Here is a 13,605-nt window from a genome sequence, read left to right on the forward strand (position 1 = left end):
TGTACGAAATGACAACACTAAGTCTTGGTTAGGGAGATCGTGCAGCAGATAGGGATTTTTGGATTCCTTTCGTTATCGCTACATTATAAGTTGACGTCACGAGATAATGAATGCATAATGTACAAATCTGTCACTTTGTTTAAAAAGATCTGACACTGTGTATATTCTTCTGTTTCGTTTTAGCAACTAGTCTCGTAAACATGAACTATATATTTTGAAATGGATTTAAGAAGCATGGGTCAGTTACTTCGTGTTGCGTAATGTACAAACTACATCTACCAAAGAAGTAGTTCATTCAGGACATAACAGGTCACGATGACTTTAGGCGAGTGCGTCAGAATGTAAGTCGATCGTACAGTACCGATCAAACGCGAGTGCCTCTTGTCGGGGACTGTATGCAGCACGTGTTACCATGTACAATTTGTGGAAGTGGCAAATTATAAAACCAGTTCGACTTAAAACACAGACGTGGTATTTGATGGCACACCTGCAGTGTGTCAGGTATGTTCATTGGAAGAGCGCCTTATGCAGAGGAATGTACTTTTTGTTGCAACCTGATCGGAATGATTTCAGATTCCCCGATACTTATGAACAAGTGAACAGTTTGAAACCGTTCAAAATAAGGACGGTCCATGGCGGAGCTCAAAGGAGACCTGACCTGAGGGCATTCTGAGGACATTTATGACCAAGCTAAATCAGCGATTTATGCACAAATTGAACGAATGCACAGGATTCAGACCGAACTTACCCAGAAAGCCGTTGAGCTTTTGGAGTACACGAAACAAACCACTATTAACGAATCCCTGTGTCCTTGACATTGGTAGTGGATCCGGAATTAGCTCTGCCATCTTGAAAAGCGTTGGATATTTTGTGGTGGGGGCAGACAGCAATACGTTTATGTTAAGTATTTGTAAAGATAAAATGAACAGTCAGCATTGTGTGAAACTAGATATACTGTGTATGTAGATGCTCTAACTGTTGTTTATACATCAGTGTACTACAAATCACTGGGGTTAATCACAAAAGAGATGGACATCTGTGTGGGGATTACAGGCATGAACAGGCCCAAAGACCTGTTCGGAGGCTGTTCCCTATGAGGGCAATCGCACCCGGATCTTCGGCTTGACGAGCGAATGCTATAACCACTAAGCTAACGCTCCGCCTTGTGCTTGTACGAAATGACAACACTAAGTCTTGGTGAGGGAGATCGTGCGACTGATAGGGATTCCTGGATTACTTACGTTATCGCTACATAATAAGTTGACGTCACGAGATAATGTACAAAGCTGCAACTTTGTTTAAAAAGATCTTACACTGTGTATATTTTCTGTTTCGTTTTAACAACTTGTCTCGTAAACATGAAGTATTCTGACAGTGGCCATTACACGATAGAGAAGAATTATCAGAATTCAATATACAAAGAAGTTTCATAAAATCTCCCCAAACTCCAAATGCATGCTAAACCAGACAGTCTCTGAATAAGTATAATGTTGACAGTAACAAATTAACCCACGTAAAACGAAAGGGATAGCCATGCAAAGCGAAGGGAAATTCAAAACCAGGGGAAAATATAAACTTGCTTCATTAAAGGCTTTTGGATTGCAGGGAGGGCTAAGCAATTGAGAAAATAATGTGGTTTAGGGACCGTGAGACGCGAGTGCGCTGCATTGAACGAGAAGTGCTTAAATCTTTAAACTCCTTTGATCTGACAGTCGGTTATCTCCTGTACCCCAGTCGTAATGTATGAGTGGGGCGGAGAGTTTGTTCTCTTGTTTTATTGCCATTACGGCGAGTTATAAGATGTAGGGCAAGAGTTGTCAGTGAGGTAGCCTCGTGGGTAAAGCGTTCGCTTGTCCCGCCTAGGACCAAGGTTCGATTACCCGGATGGGTAGAGTGAGTGAAGTTAGTTTTACGCCTCCTTTTGCAATATTCCAGCAATATCACAAAGGGGGACTCCAAACTGGTCTTTACACATAGTTTAACCATGTGGGGAATCGAACCCGGGTTTTCGGCGTGATGAGCTTTAACCATCGCCCCCCCACCCCCCCCCCCGGAAGGGTACAATGTGTGACGCTCATTTCTAGTGTCTCCAGCCGTATTATCATTGAAATATTGCCTAAAGCGACATACTTCGTACGAGTTGTCTTCTGTGTTCAACATAATAAGGTATTAGCAGGCCAAACAAATGCTAACGGGAATCGAATTTGTAGAAGACTGCTCTTTTTGCAGCTACTTATTTCATCACTGCATTACACTTCGACCACGACGATATGACTAACACACTTTAAAAGCATCTTATCCCTGGCGATCGTTTCGGCAGAAGCGGATGGCGCCGGGAATAGTTTACAGACACATTTATATATCCAGCTGAAAAGATCTGATTGGAAGGTTAGCAGACAGAACTTTGTTTCTAAACATATTTGGTCAAATAGATAGGGCAAACGTTTTCCAATTGTCATGATTAATGAAAAGAAGATTGGAACCCAGAACAAAGAGCTACTTTTGGCGCATTAGACCACTGGACCAAGGCAATGTAATAGCTATGAGAAGAGTAAAACTAGCTGTCCCTATCTTGCCTCACACATCAATGTTTTCTGATTGACCGATCACTCTTCTGTTGTTTTCAATGTGCCCTGCTCACAAGCAAGTATTATTTTTTTCGTTACGCGCAGGGTATAACGAACTGTTGGGATGTTTTGAGAAGCTACACCGCTCCAACTCCCTCAACCGATTTGCACCAAATCGACTCTCGCGCCGTCTACCTGTCGAACAACATTTCAAGCGAAACCCCATAGAGTTATGTCCCTTATGTCGCCAGGGCTTGTATGTCCGTCATGGCATCAACAGGAAGATGGAGTCAATGTATACGCCTCAATAGATACGACAAAGGCCTCAATATTGTCGAAAAGTGTGCCACTGTGCCTTTAAGCCTTACTGAACAATCACACGACCAGCTTACAAGCCAAGTTTCTGGTGTCTGTTGCACTACGCTTCGCCACGAGTAAGACGTAGAGCAGGATAGCCAGCGTGCAGTTTTACCTCTTACACGATACTGTTAAATCACTTAATCCTTCGAGATAATCTTTTTTTCTACGCCATATGAGATTATCAGGTTAATTGTCCACGACCACCTAAGAAACCGTTAGGGAGGGGGAAATTTGTGCCACTTTCTCATTTCCAATGATTAGAATACCAGATTACAGTAAAGTCCATTTTGATTGAAACTCGGGAAGCAAGACTTCGCTACCTGAAATAACGTTATTGTAATGAGATAATGACTGAAGCACATCTCAATGGAAGCCATCAACGCGAACAGCCTGGTTTCTGATTTCGCTGAAAATAGATCGGATTAAATGAAGCAAGCAATGAAAGCCTAACTTTCGATGGGTTTGTACAGATGTCTAAGTTTTCGCGTGCAGAACGCTCTCGCGCAAGAACAGGAGAGAACTTCAAAGAAAACGACACGCTCGCAGCGGGAACTGTTTATAACTGTCTCACGCCTGACCTATCGGCCTTACTGGACTACCACAACATCCACCGTTTTCTAAACGAGGATTGTTGTTGTCCTTTTCTATACGCGGGGCGGTGGGGTAGCGTAGTTGTTAAAGCGTTCGGTCCCCACGCCGAAAACCCGGGTTCGATTCCTCACATGGGCACACTGTGCGAAACCTATTTCTGGTGTCCTCTGCTATATTAGAGTATTGCTAAAGGTGTAGGGAAGGGTGGTCACTGAGGGCTCTGTTCTCAAACGGCTTTACTGCAGTCAATCACGGAGGACTATACGGTATAATCTATTGCGTGTTTGGTGAGAAATTTAGATGCTGGTCTGGTGATGTGAACAGCAAAGGGACTCTTTGATGCCGTATTTAGGAGAATTGTTACTTCAGGTCTTCCCGATTGCTTTTTTTGGCTTGATGATTATCTTTGAAACTGGGGAGAGGTGCGGGGTACTAGGGGTCTAATGTGCATCAAGCTACTCAAAATCAGATCGCACCGCTAAGTTCAGACTTGCGAAATTTTACCTACCAGTTAATCGACGAACAAGAAGTGGGCGTTACCCAAGAAAAAGCCCGGTTTTGTCTAGCTTTACCTTCACGAGTTTTTTAAACTGGCGCTTTGGAAAACCATTCCGACTAAGTCCTCGGAAGATAATTCGCACACTGAAGGATGGAAATTCTGAACTGTCTGTAAGATGTCTGACAAGCGGACAGACAAACTCCATCACACACACAAAAATAACATACAACACACACACACACACACACACACACACACACACACACACACACACACACACAAATGTACTGAATTCAAATGTACTGAGTGGCACCGTTAGGTTAAGCAGGTACGGACTCCCACCACTTTTGTCGAATACATTGACACGGATATACTGCCATCCGAATAGGGATCGTTACGGCTCCAAGTGACGTAGGGTTGTAAGTCTGTGCTCAGTCTACGTCATCTAATAACCAACCCTCATGATAGGGTCATCTTCACGTGGTAAGGGCTTTACTTACTATAGAAGTCGTTTTGAAGTCCATCCTGCCGAAAAGGGCTGAAATTTCGTGGATGGAGTTATGCCCCTTTTATGTCCCATATACTGCCCAATCAGATTCCACCTTTCAGATCACCTGACAAATGTCAGCGTCCAGTTAAGACGACCTGACCTCGCGAGGTACTTCAGCTTATTTGAGCATGTGCATGAAAAGCAAAGAGAGATTTGGGAAAATATCTCTTGACGCCCAGTTGGCGGTACATATGGTTTTCGCAAATCTGCCATCGCAGTGCAGTCGTCATGTTGCTTATGGACCAGATTTCGACTTCGTTACTCGCGATTGGACGTTGTAAGCACTCCCTAGGTCAGCCGATATTAACTGGGATATTTCAACAAGGCTGAGCAAGACTCTTGTGGTCGTGAAGATGAACAGAACGCCACATGTTTTAGGGGTTCTACATCCCCTATTGCTTTTTCACTGAAATATATAGTAAACGATAGTATGTTGCTACATAAATATACATGTATCTGTTGTGAAGGTCTATTATGCATCTTCCAACACATTCTCATGCATGCATCTCGATTTTCAGGTGGTGATTTACAACCTGCGTCTACATGTTCATTCACCTCGAATATTTGTTCTTTGATGGTAGCATGGTACTCCCACGTGGTTTGTGAATGTGAACAGCACACATGGATTGTTTAGCTTCCAGAAGTTCATATATAAATCGCTTTTGAGTCTACGCGCATGCTGCCAAGAAGAATATCAATGAATTTACCAGGCATCGGTTCATCGAAAAACAGTATCCTCTTTGGGGACTATCAACACCTCGCCAAGCTCACAATTTAGCACGGCCCGTCACGTCAACAAGACAACTATCTGATTCGGTTTGTGCATTTACGGAACTGATACCAAAAACTGGATTGGGGCAATGAGAGGCAGAATCTTAGTAATACACAAACTTTCCAAGCCACCGAGGGCGCGCTTACTAGGTGTAGTTGGTGAAGTTGGTTTTACACCGCCAGGCCCCCCTAAGTAATTGAAGGAATTACAGCAAATTTGAAGGAATTGCATCTCAAATGTAAACAAAAGCAGCCCATTCGCGAAACAATTGCAGCGATATCGGTAGTTTAGCGGTAATAACAGAAACACATCGGCCCTATCGGAAGCAATGTCGGTAATACTGGAAACACGATCGGCCATCTTCGGAGATTTTTCGGTCGCGAGCGGAAACTCACGCAGCAAAACATGGCGTCGTTGGACGAAGCACCCGTCTCGGTGAGATTTGTTTTTAGTTCCTACTATTACATTATTATACTTATCCACCTTTGACCACCCGTGTTGAATGCGTTTAGGTATGAGGTATTGTCGGGGCAATAGCTTATGTTTTTAGGAAAATATTGTCACTGCAGAACAGTGTCACAAGTCATGCCCCTTGAGATTGTTTACATCTGAACATCGAAGTCGTGCCGATGATTACGAACATCATGAACGTGTGCCATGAAGAAGTTTATGAGCCATAATTTTTCTTGCTATGAAGTGCAATTGACAAATTTAAACATATTTTACAAAAAAAAAATGATGTTATATCACGTTCGTAATCATCGGCACGACTTCGATGTTCAGATGTAAACAATCTCAAGGGGCATGACTTTTGACACTCTCCTAGAGTGACTATCTTTTCCTAAAAACATAAGCTATTGCCCCGACAACACCTCATACCTAAACGCATTCAACACGGGTGGTCAAAGGTGGATAAGTATAAAAAAGTAATAGGAGGAACTAAAAACAAATCTCACCGAGACGGGCGCTTCTTCCAACGACGCCACGTTTTGCTGCGTGAGTTTCCGCTCGCGACCGAAAAATCTCCGAAAATGGCCGATCGTGTTTCCAGTATTACCGACATTGCTTCCGATAGGGCCGATGTATTTCTGTTATTACCGCTAAATTCCCGATATCGTTGTAATTGTTTCGCAAGTGGGCTGCGTTTGTTTACATTTAAGTTGTAATTCCTTCAAATTTGCTGTAATTCCTTCAATTACTTAGGGGGGCCTGACCGCTTTTTAGCAATGTGGCAAATAAATGATGTATTTTACGGTCATGTATAAATTCATTTTAAGTCATTAACAATTTTATGAATGTTTGTATAGTAACAGTTTCAGTGTAGTTGCAGACATATAACTTTATATTTGGATATTTATAGATATTTGTATGTTGACAATCACTTTGGTATAACATTTCTTATTTATATTAATGAATGCTTTTGTATCGACAGGTCTGGTCATTTTGAAACCGACTGTACTCATTTTAACAGATTTCTAATAACAGCTATGAGGTCAGTATTATTCTAGTTTCACTAAGGGTGGTTAGGTAGTTTCATTACATTATTATGTGCCCATAGTTAATCCAATCTGATCAGGTCAAACTCTTGGCCTCTTTCACTAATTCAAATCTACACTTCGCCCTCACTGCTTGCACCGACAAGACGTTTATCCTGTGTAGGAATGTATCCACCTTATAACATCACCTCTGGTCAGTTTAATTGTATACATGTATATCAATGAATCAGTCTGTATACCTTAAATGCCATGATGCTAACGTTTTTGAGCTGTGTGAATTTTGTTTAAATATTAACTGTAACTTTTGGTTGGGTTCAGTTTGTCAGGGTCATTAAGATAAATTTTAACCAAATGATGTTTAGTGTATAACATTTGATATGAAAGTAACCAACTAAGTTATTTAGATCATGAGAGTGTTTTCAGTCTCTTGTGAGTGAATGGTTGCACAGTTGGACGTTTGATTGCTTGGGTTTATAACGAGAGAAAGTATAGTGTGTATGTGAACGTGAGTATGAATGTGATGTTTGTATCCTAGTGGTTATATTGTATCCTTGGTTTCCAAATGGTAGAATATGTTTGAGTAAACCTTACGCTATCGTAACTTCAACGTTAATTATTGTTAATTATTATACAGATTATACGTACTGCTGACCTACCTACGCAGTATTGTATACTTCACATACTCCATCTGGGCATGTTTACAGATTCATATGCTTCTCTACCTAATAATATTTATGACGGCGAAGAGTGATCGCCTATTGTAGTTTATTTGTTGAGAATGTTTGTGATAATAGTACTCCATCTAGGTGATGTGATAACTGACTTTAAATATAATGCTTATATTATGAGTTTGTACTTTTTGAATCACGTATTGTTTCAGGGTATTATAATAAGGGAATACACGTTCTCACCCCGTATCCAGTGTCCTGGATTTATTAGTATCCAACCATTACCCCGGTTGCACCTCAAGGCACCTGTTGCAGTGGACACCTGAGGCAGCATAGCCTTGCTGTACTATCTCGATCGGCTCTCCACCACAGAACAACGCTGACCAACCCATACGACAAGACCGGAATCTGCTACTAAATCAAATTCATTTGAGTCAACCTTTGGACCAGCAATTCTCAGCGTGTTTTCAACCGTATGGTGTTTTCCAGGCGCCATCACTGCCTCTCCCCAAACCACCACACATGGTGGTCACACTGAAACGCAATTTGAGTTGTTAGAACTCAAGGTGCCTCGATATTAGGGCATGCTACTCTCTTGTTATCACCGATCATGTCAATTGTTTTTGTGATAATAAATTACGTTTACCAGACAGTTATTACACTGTTATTATCAGTAGTATAAAATATGGATACTTTCCCCGCAAGTTTATAATTCTGATAGAAACAAACAAACAAACAAACAAAAGAAAACCCCTAAAATAAAAAGCAAACAAATTTGTATTTAAATTGACAAAAAGTCCCAGCAAGATGTAAAGATCTGTAGAAAATCTAGACTTCTTGCATTTAACGCTATTGCATTTCAGTAAGGACTGGGCGAAACTACAATACAATGGTTTAGGTGCTGCCAGACAGTACTTATCTCCCTAAACAGATGAGTATACGCGAAGGTGTATGTTTCTCAATCGTCTGTATTTCACATCTTAAGGTTCTTACATTCCTGCCCTGCCAAACCCCCCTAAAAAAACCCTCGTTTCAGCTCAGGCATTGCTGAATTCTTCATGTCCCCCTGTCTCGACTGATTGATGCGCGGCAGCAGGTCGAACTTGTGAGGACTTATTGCGTATCTGACGGTTGTGGCCCTCGAAGACCATCAATCATCAGATAGTGTTTTTTTGTGGAGAGAAAACGCCGGGGGCAGATATCAACTGACGAATATCGTTCAGAAATTGTGAAAAGTGCAATATTTTGGGAGGATCATATACCGAACAAATTAAGTAAGGAATCGTTTATATTTTCTTCGGTGAAATGCTGAACCAGATAAGTTAAGGATCGTGTATATGACTCGACCTCTATCTTGTTTTGTTCCCTTTGTATGGAATGAATTACTCTCTTCTTGTGAAGAAGTGAGTGAGTCTAGTTTTAATTCCGCGAGCCTGACCACCAGATCCAGTTTAGACTCGACAGACCGCTGTCATATAGTTGGAAGACTGATATGTGTGGCGTTAAACATCGAACAAACCTACCAACCCAGCCCAAACACCCTTGTTCTATTCTTTAATAGCATTAACAGCGCCGGACAGGGTAACAGTCAACATTCGTAAACGTCTAAGGAACTACCGACCTTCGGTTCTCCTGGTAGACGCCCTGCTAACTTGATCACTTATCATGTGAGCGATTGACTAGTTTGTGCCTCCTCTAGCAAAATCGCAGCAATATAACGTCGGGTGACACTAGAAATGGGCTTCAAACACTTATCCCATGTGGAGAATCAAACCCCATAAGGATTAAGCTACTTCAAATACACTTGGCAAGATCGTTGAGGTCGCTGATAAAGAAGGGAATGTCATAGCATACTGCAGACAAAATGTTACGGCATCCTCAAATGATCCCCGGTAGAGACAATGGTATGGCAGTCCTGTTATTCCATGCTTGTCATGTCCATAAAGATCCGGTAAGAATTGGTCCTCTGCAACCCATGCTTGTCTTTAAGAGGATCTAACGGAATCGGCTGGTCAGACTCTCTGACTCAGTTGACGCATGTCATCGTATCCCATTGCGTCAATCGATGCTCATGCTGTTGATTATTGGGTTGTCTGGTCCAGACTCGATTATTTACAGACAGCCGTCATATAGATGAAATATTGCTCAGTGCGGCGTTAACAACAGACCAGAGCCGGAGAGAGGCCGATTGTGTGTAGTCGTAACAAGCTAGTGTAGACTGTCTCACAGTCCTGGAACTTAATTATTTTCCCTTCAATTTAAATGGGATTATTTGTTACTATCAAAAATATATGTATTTAGAGACTAATGTAGATCGTGACTAGAGCATTCAGTTACTAATTTCCCAGTTCCACGCTGCCTTGATGGGAACTCTAGCTGGCGGCGGCGTAAAATATCAATCTCTCACATATTTAAGTACACATCGAGTTCTTTTGGGTTATAATTGTCACTTTCTATCCCGGCATCAACATCAACTATCGTCATTTCAGATAAAACGTATCATTGTCATCTATTCCGGGGTAATATTTCACGAGGACTTCGCGTCGTCTGGCCTCGTTCTGACCCGCAAGAGACATGCGCAACAGCCAGTATCTTATCGACATCAGTCGTAATAATCCTGCATCTGACAGTGCTCAGTGCGCCGTGAATGACAAAATTGGTTTAATAAGTGCTGCAATTGTTCCGCACACAGACCCACCCCTTTTATTGTCAAAATAAATAAATTGTGACATGCCAGGCATTGGTCGTTTTCGCATTGTTTTCTGCAAAACACAACTTCTCATTTCTTCAGTGAAAACACCGGAAGTACATGCACATTCCGCCAGGCGCACTGAGACCACGCGAGCTGCACCTGGAACCAGTTTAATCGTTCAGGTGGTCTGCGTTTATGCCCCCAGTTTCACCCAAGTCTTGTATGCCCTTCATCCTAATAGTTTTGTTAAAATAGTTTTTAAGAAACTGTTGCGAAACTGTTTTTATTGGCAAGTTAATGTATAACAGGCAGAAGTTAAAATTTCTGCCGGTAAGTGAGACGTGCACTTGTTGCAAAAACGGCTATTTGAAACACATATATCATTGTTTCCTATCAATGTCAAAGCAAAAATATTTTGTTTGTTCTTTCGACTTCTGGAACTTACAACATTTCCAAACAACTTTGGGAAACAGAGGTAAAAGCAGATGAAGTTTACGCCCTTTTCAAGAGATATCAGACCCGTGAAGATCCGTATTCGAACTGATCTTCAGTAACCTGTGTTTGTGGTAATAGGAGACTAACGGCATCGGAAGATCAGACTTACTGATTTGGTTGACACATGTCATTGTATCCCACTTGCGTAGATCGATGCTCATGCTGTTGATCACTGGATGGATTATTTATACTAGATAATATTGCGGAGTGTGTCCTTAAGCAACAATCCAACCAACCCAGACCAAACAGCTTTGTCCAGTGCCGGACAGAGAAACAGGCACCGTTTGTCTTTATGAACTACCGACCTTCTCCTGTTAACTTGACAGCTCAGTGTGAACGATTGGTTATTTTGCAAGGCTTTAGCAATATTCCAGCAATATCGGGGACATGGGCTTCACACATTGTATCCATGTGGGGAATCGAACCCGGGTCTTCAGCGTGACGAGAGAACACTTTATCCACTAGGTTGCCCCTCAGCTCCAGTGTGTACTGGAGTGAGTTAAGATGTAACTTGGCATTAGGTGGGTTTCAGTCATACAGCGACAAGAATAAGTTCACGTATGTATCAAAGTCACACTGAGAGCAAATCTGTATATACGCATTTTAACATTACAATAATATTTACAGTCTATAACACCAGTAATAACGAGTAATTATAATTCAATTAGAGCTGGTTTAGATCCTTGTCTTTAACTCCTTCCAAGAGTGAGTGAATTTAGTTTTACAAAAAGTGAGCAATATTGCAGGAATATATGAAATGGGATTGTTTGGGTGTGTTCAAGGGGTTCAAACCCCCATGAACCACCCCCATCCCCAACCCCGGCTCCGCCAACGCAAAAAAATCTTCAAAGTGGTATTCATTTTCAAAAAGGGGGTCGACATCCCTGAACGACCCCTCCACAACCTCTGCAATATTAATTGTACGGTACAATTGAAGTCGGCTTCACGCATTCTACGTATCAATACGCTACCCCACCGTACCATTAAGATAACAAGTCCTAACATTATACTGCTAAAGTCCCCACCGTCATCCACCTCCATGCGTATCGTTCACTGTTTAGATGCCCTACAAATTCTGTGATCTGATATTCACATTTAAATATTCTGCAGTGACTTACCTTTCGCCCACACACATACAACAATGTCATTAGTGCGCACACACCAATAGCGTCATTTTTTACTGCCCGCCAAACGACAACATTGCACCTGACGGGCGGTGTAATCTCAAGTGGAGTAAGCAAGCAATACAGGCCCAGGAAAAGTGTTATGTTCCGACATACGTTCACATTTGATAACCGTATGTTATTTGCATAGCGTCTGTTACTTCAGTATCTTAAAGCGACTCAGTGACTGTAACACACGGCCTCTAAATGCATGCACGTTTAGTAGGGGGGCGAAACTTAAATACTTACAACCTTGTTAAGGGGTTTGGGGTAGGATTGCAGGGCTGCACCCACTCTTGATTATGGCAAAACACCTTACGTATTAAGTCATTTTGTGACTTGTATGGTATATACGTTCACCGTCAGTTTTCAAAATCCTGCACCTGAATGGATCTGATGCAGAGTAAACTAAACTAAAATTCTGATTACTGGAGGCAATTCTAATGTCAAAACCTGATCAATTAAAAGACGTCCAGCTGTTTGATTCGACCTCTATCAGAAACACATACATAACTAACACATTTAAGCACACCTATTTACATTGATGTTTTTCCCGCAGACACCCCCCTACCCCAACAGTTCTAAAAACAAACCCAAAACAAACAAACAAAAAAAGCATCAAGAACGGCAGTGACGTATTTACAACGCAAGACAACATTTTCTTTTCTCATTTTCTCAACCCCATCCCCCTCCAAAAAAACAATAAACACCAAAACAATAAAAAAAATTCAAATAAAATAAAAATTCAAAACAACAATAACAACAACAAAAAGAAAGAAAGAAAACAAAAAAACCCAAAAACCCAAAAGCTCTGCTCGCCCTCCAAATGTAGTTTACAATGACTTAATTTTACTTTTCCAAGAATAAGACCAGTTGTCCAAGATGCAAATAGGTAGTGATTATACTATAGATCGCTTCCACCTACTCACCAGACCAACAGATAATTTGTAGTTTAAAATTTTTATCCATTCAAAATACAACATTAAACTATTCATCATATCCAAGCTAGTAATTCTGAGAACGAAAATTGAAAACATTCTTCACCAAATGATTTTTGCAAGAAGATAGTTTAAAAAGATACGGGCTATTTTTCAACATGAAATTCATCAAGCATAAAGCTTTCATTTTAGAAATCTTAATATTAACCAACGATGAAAGATTTCTAACGGTGGACACTCTGTGAAGCCACAAAGAAGAAACGAAAAGCTTTTTTCCCAGAGTGGTATTTTTACCTCGTATTCATGCCCAGGGAGTAATCAAAGCGTGCCCGTCGTTTTCCGAAGGTTGTGTCTTCTAACAAATTGGAATGCGATTTAGGAGCAACGTTCTACAAGCAATCAGGGAAACTAAAGTGAGAAGGACTTCTTTTGTGAATTCCTCAAAAAGTGAATCCGTGAAAAGAATTAGTGTAAGGATCTTGAAGCAAATTAAAGAAAGCTGCACTTTTCTGTGGTGCTTCCGTCTTGAAATAAACCTATTTTGCTAGATGCATCTGGAAAATATGAAAGAAACAGAAATAATTACGACAATATCCCCTAAATGTCGCTGGGGGAAATAGCTCTCAAATATTTCCACATGTCTCGATCAATGTATGCGTATTGAGTAAACAAATTTGGTCTAGTTTATAATACGGAACTGTTCCATTTTGGAAAGTCGGCCATCCAATCCGGGGTTCTGTTATCACCACGTGACCTCAGGGATGGGGAACAGAGGGAACTGTAACATCTTTTCCTGTACACGTTTTGTATTCAG

The 13,605-nt window shown here is 41.2% G+C and overlaps 1 pseudogene; it reads left to right on the forward strand.

Annotated features, from left to right (window-relative positions):
* Positions 1 to 412: 412 nt before the first annotated feature.
* LOC137271986 (uncharacterized) lies at positions 413 to 966 on the forward strand (annotated as a pseudogene).
* Positions 967 to 13,605: the final 12,639 nt, after the last annotated feature.

The sequence above is a fragment of the Haliotis asinina genome, chromosome 2, assembly GCF_037392515.1.
Source record: "Haliotis asinina isolate JCU_RB_2024 chromosome 2, JCU_Hal_asi_v2, whole genome shotgun sequence".
In the NCBI taxonomy this organism is placed as follows: Eukaryota; Metazoa; Mollusca; class Gastropoda; order Lepetellida; family Haliotidae; genus Haliotis; species Haliotis asinina.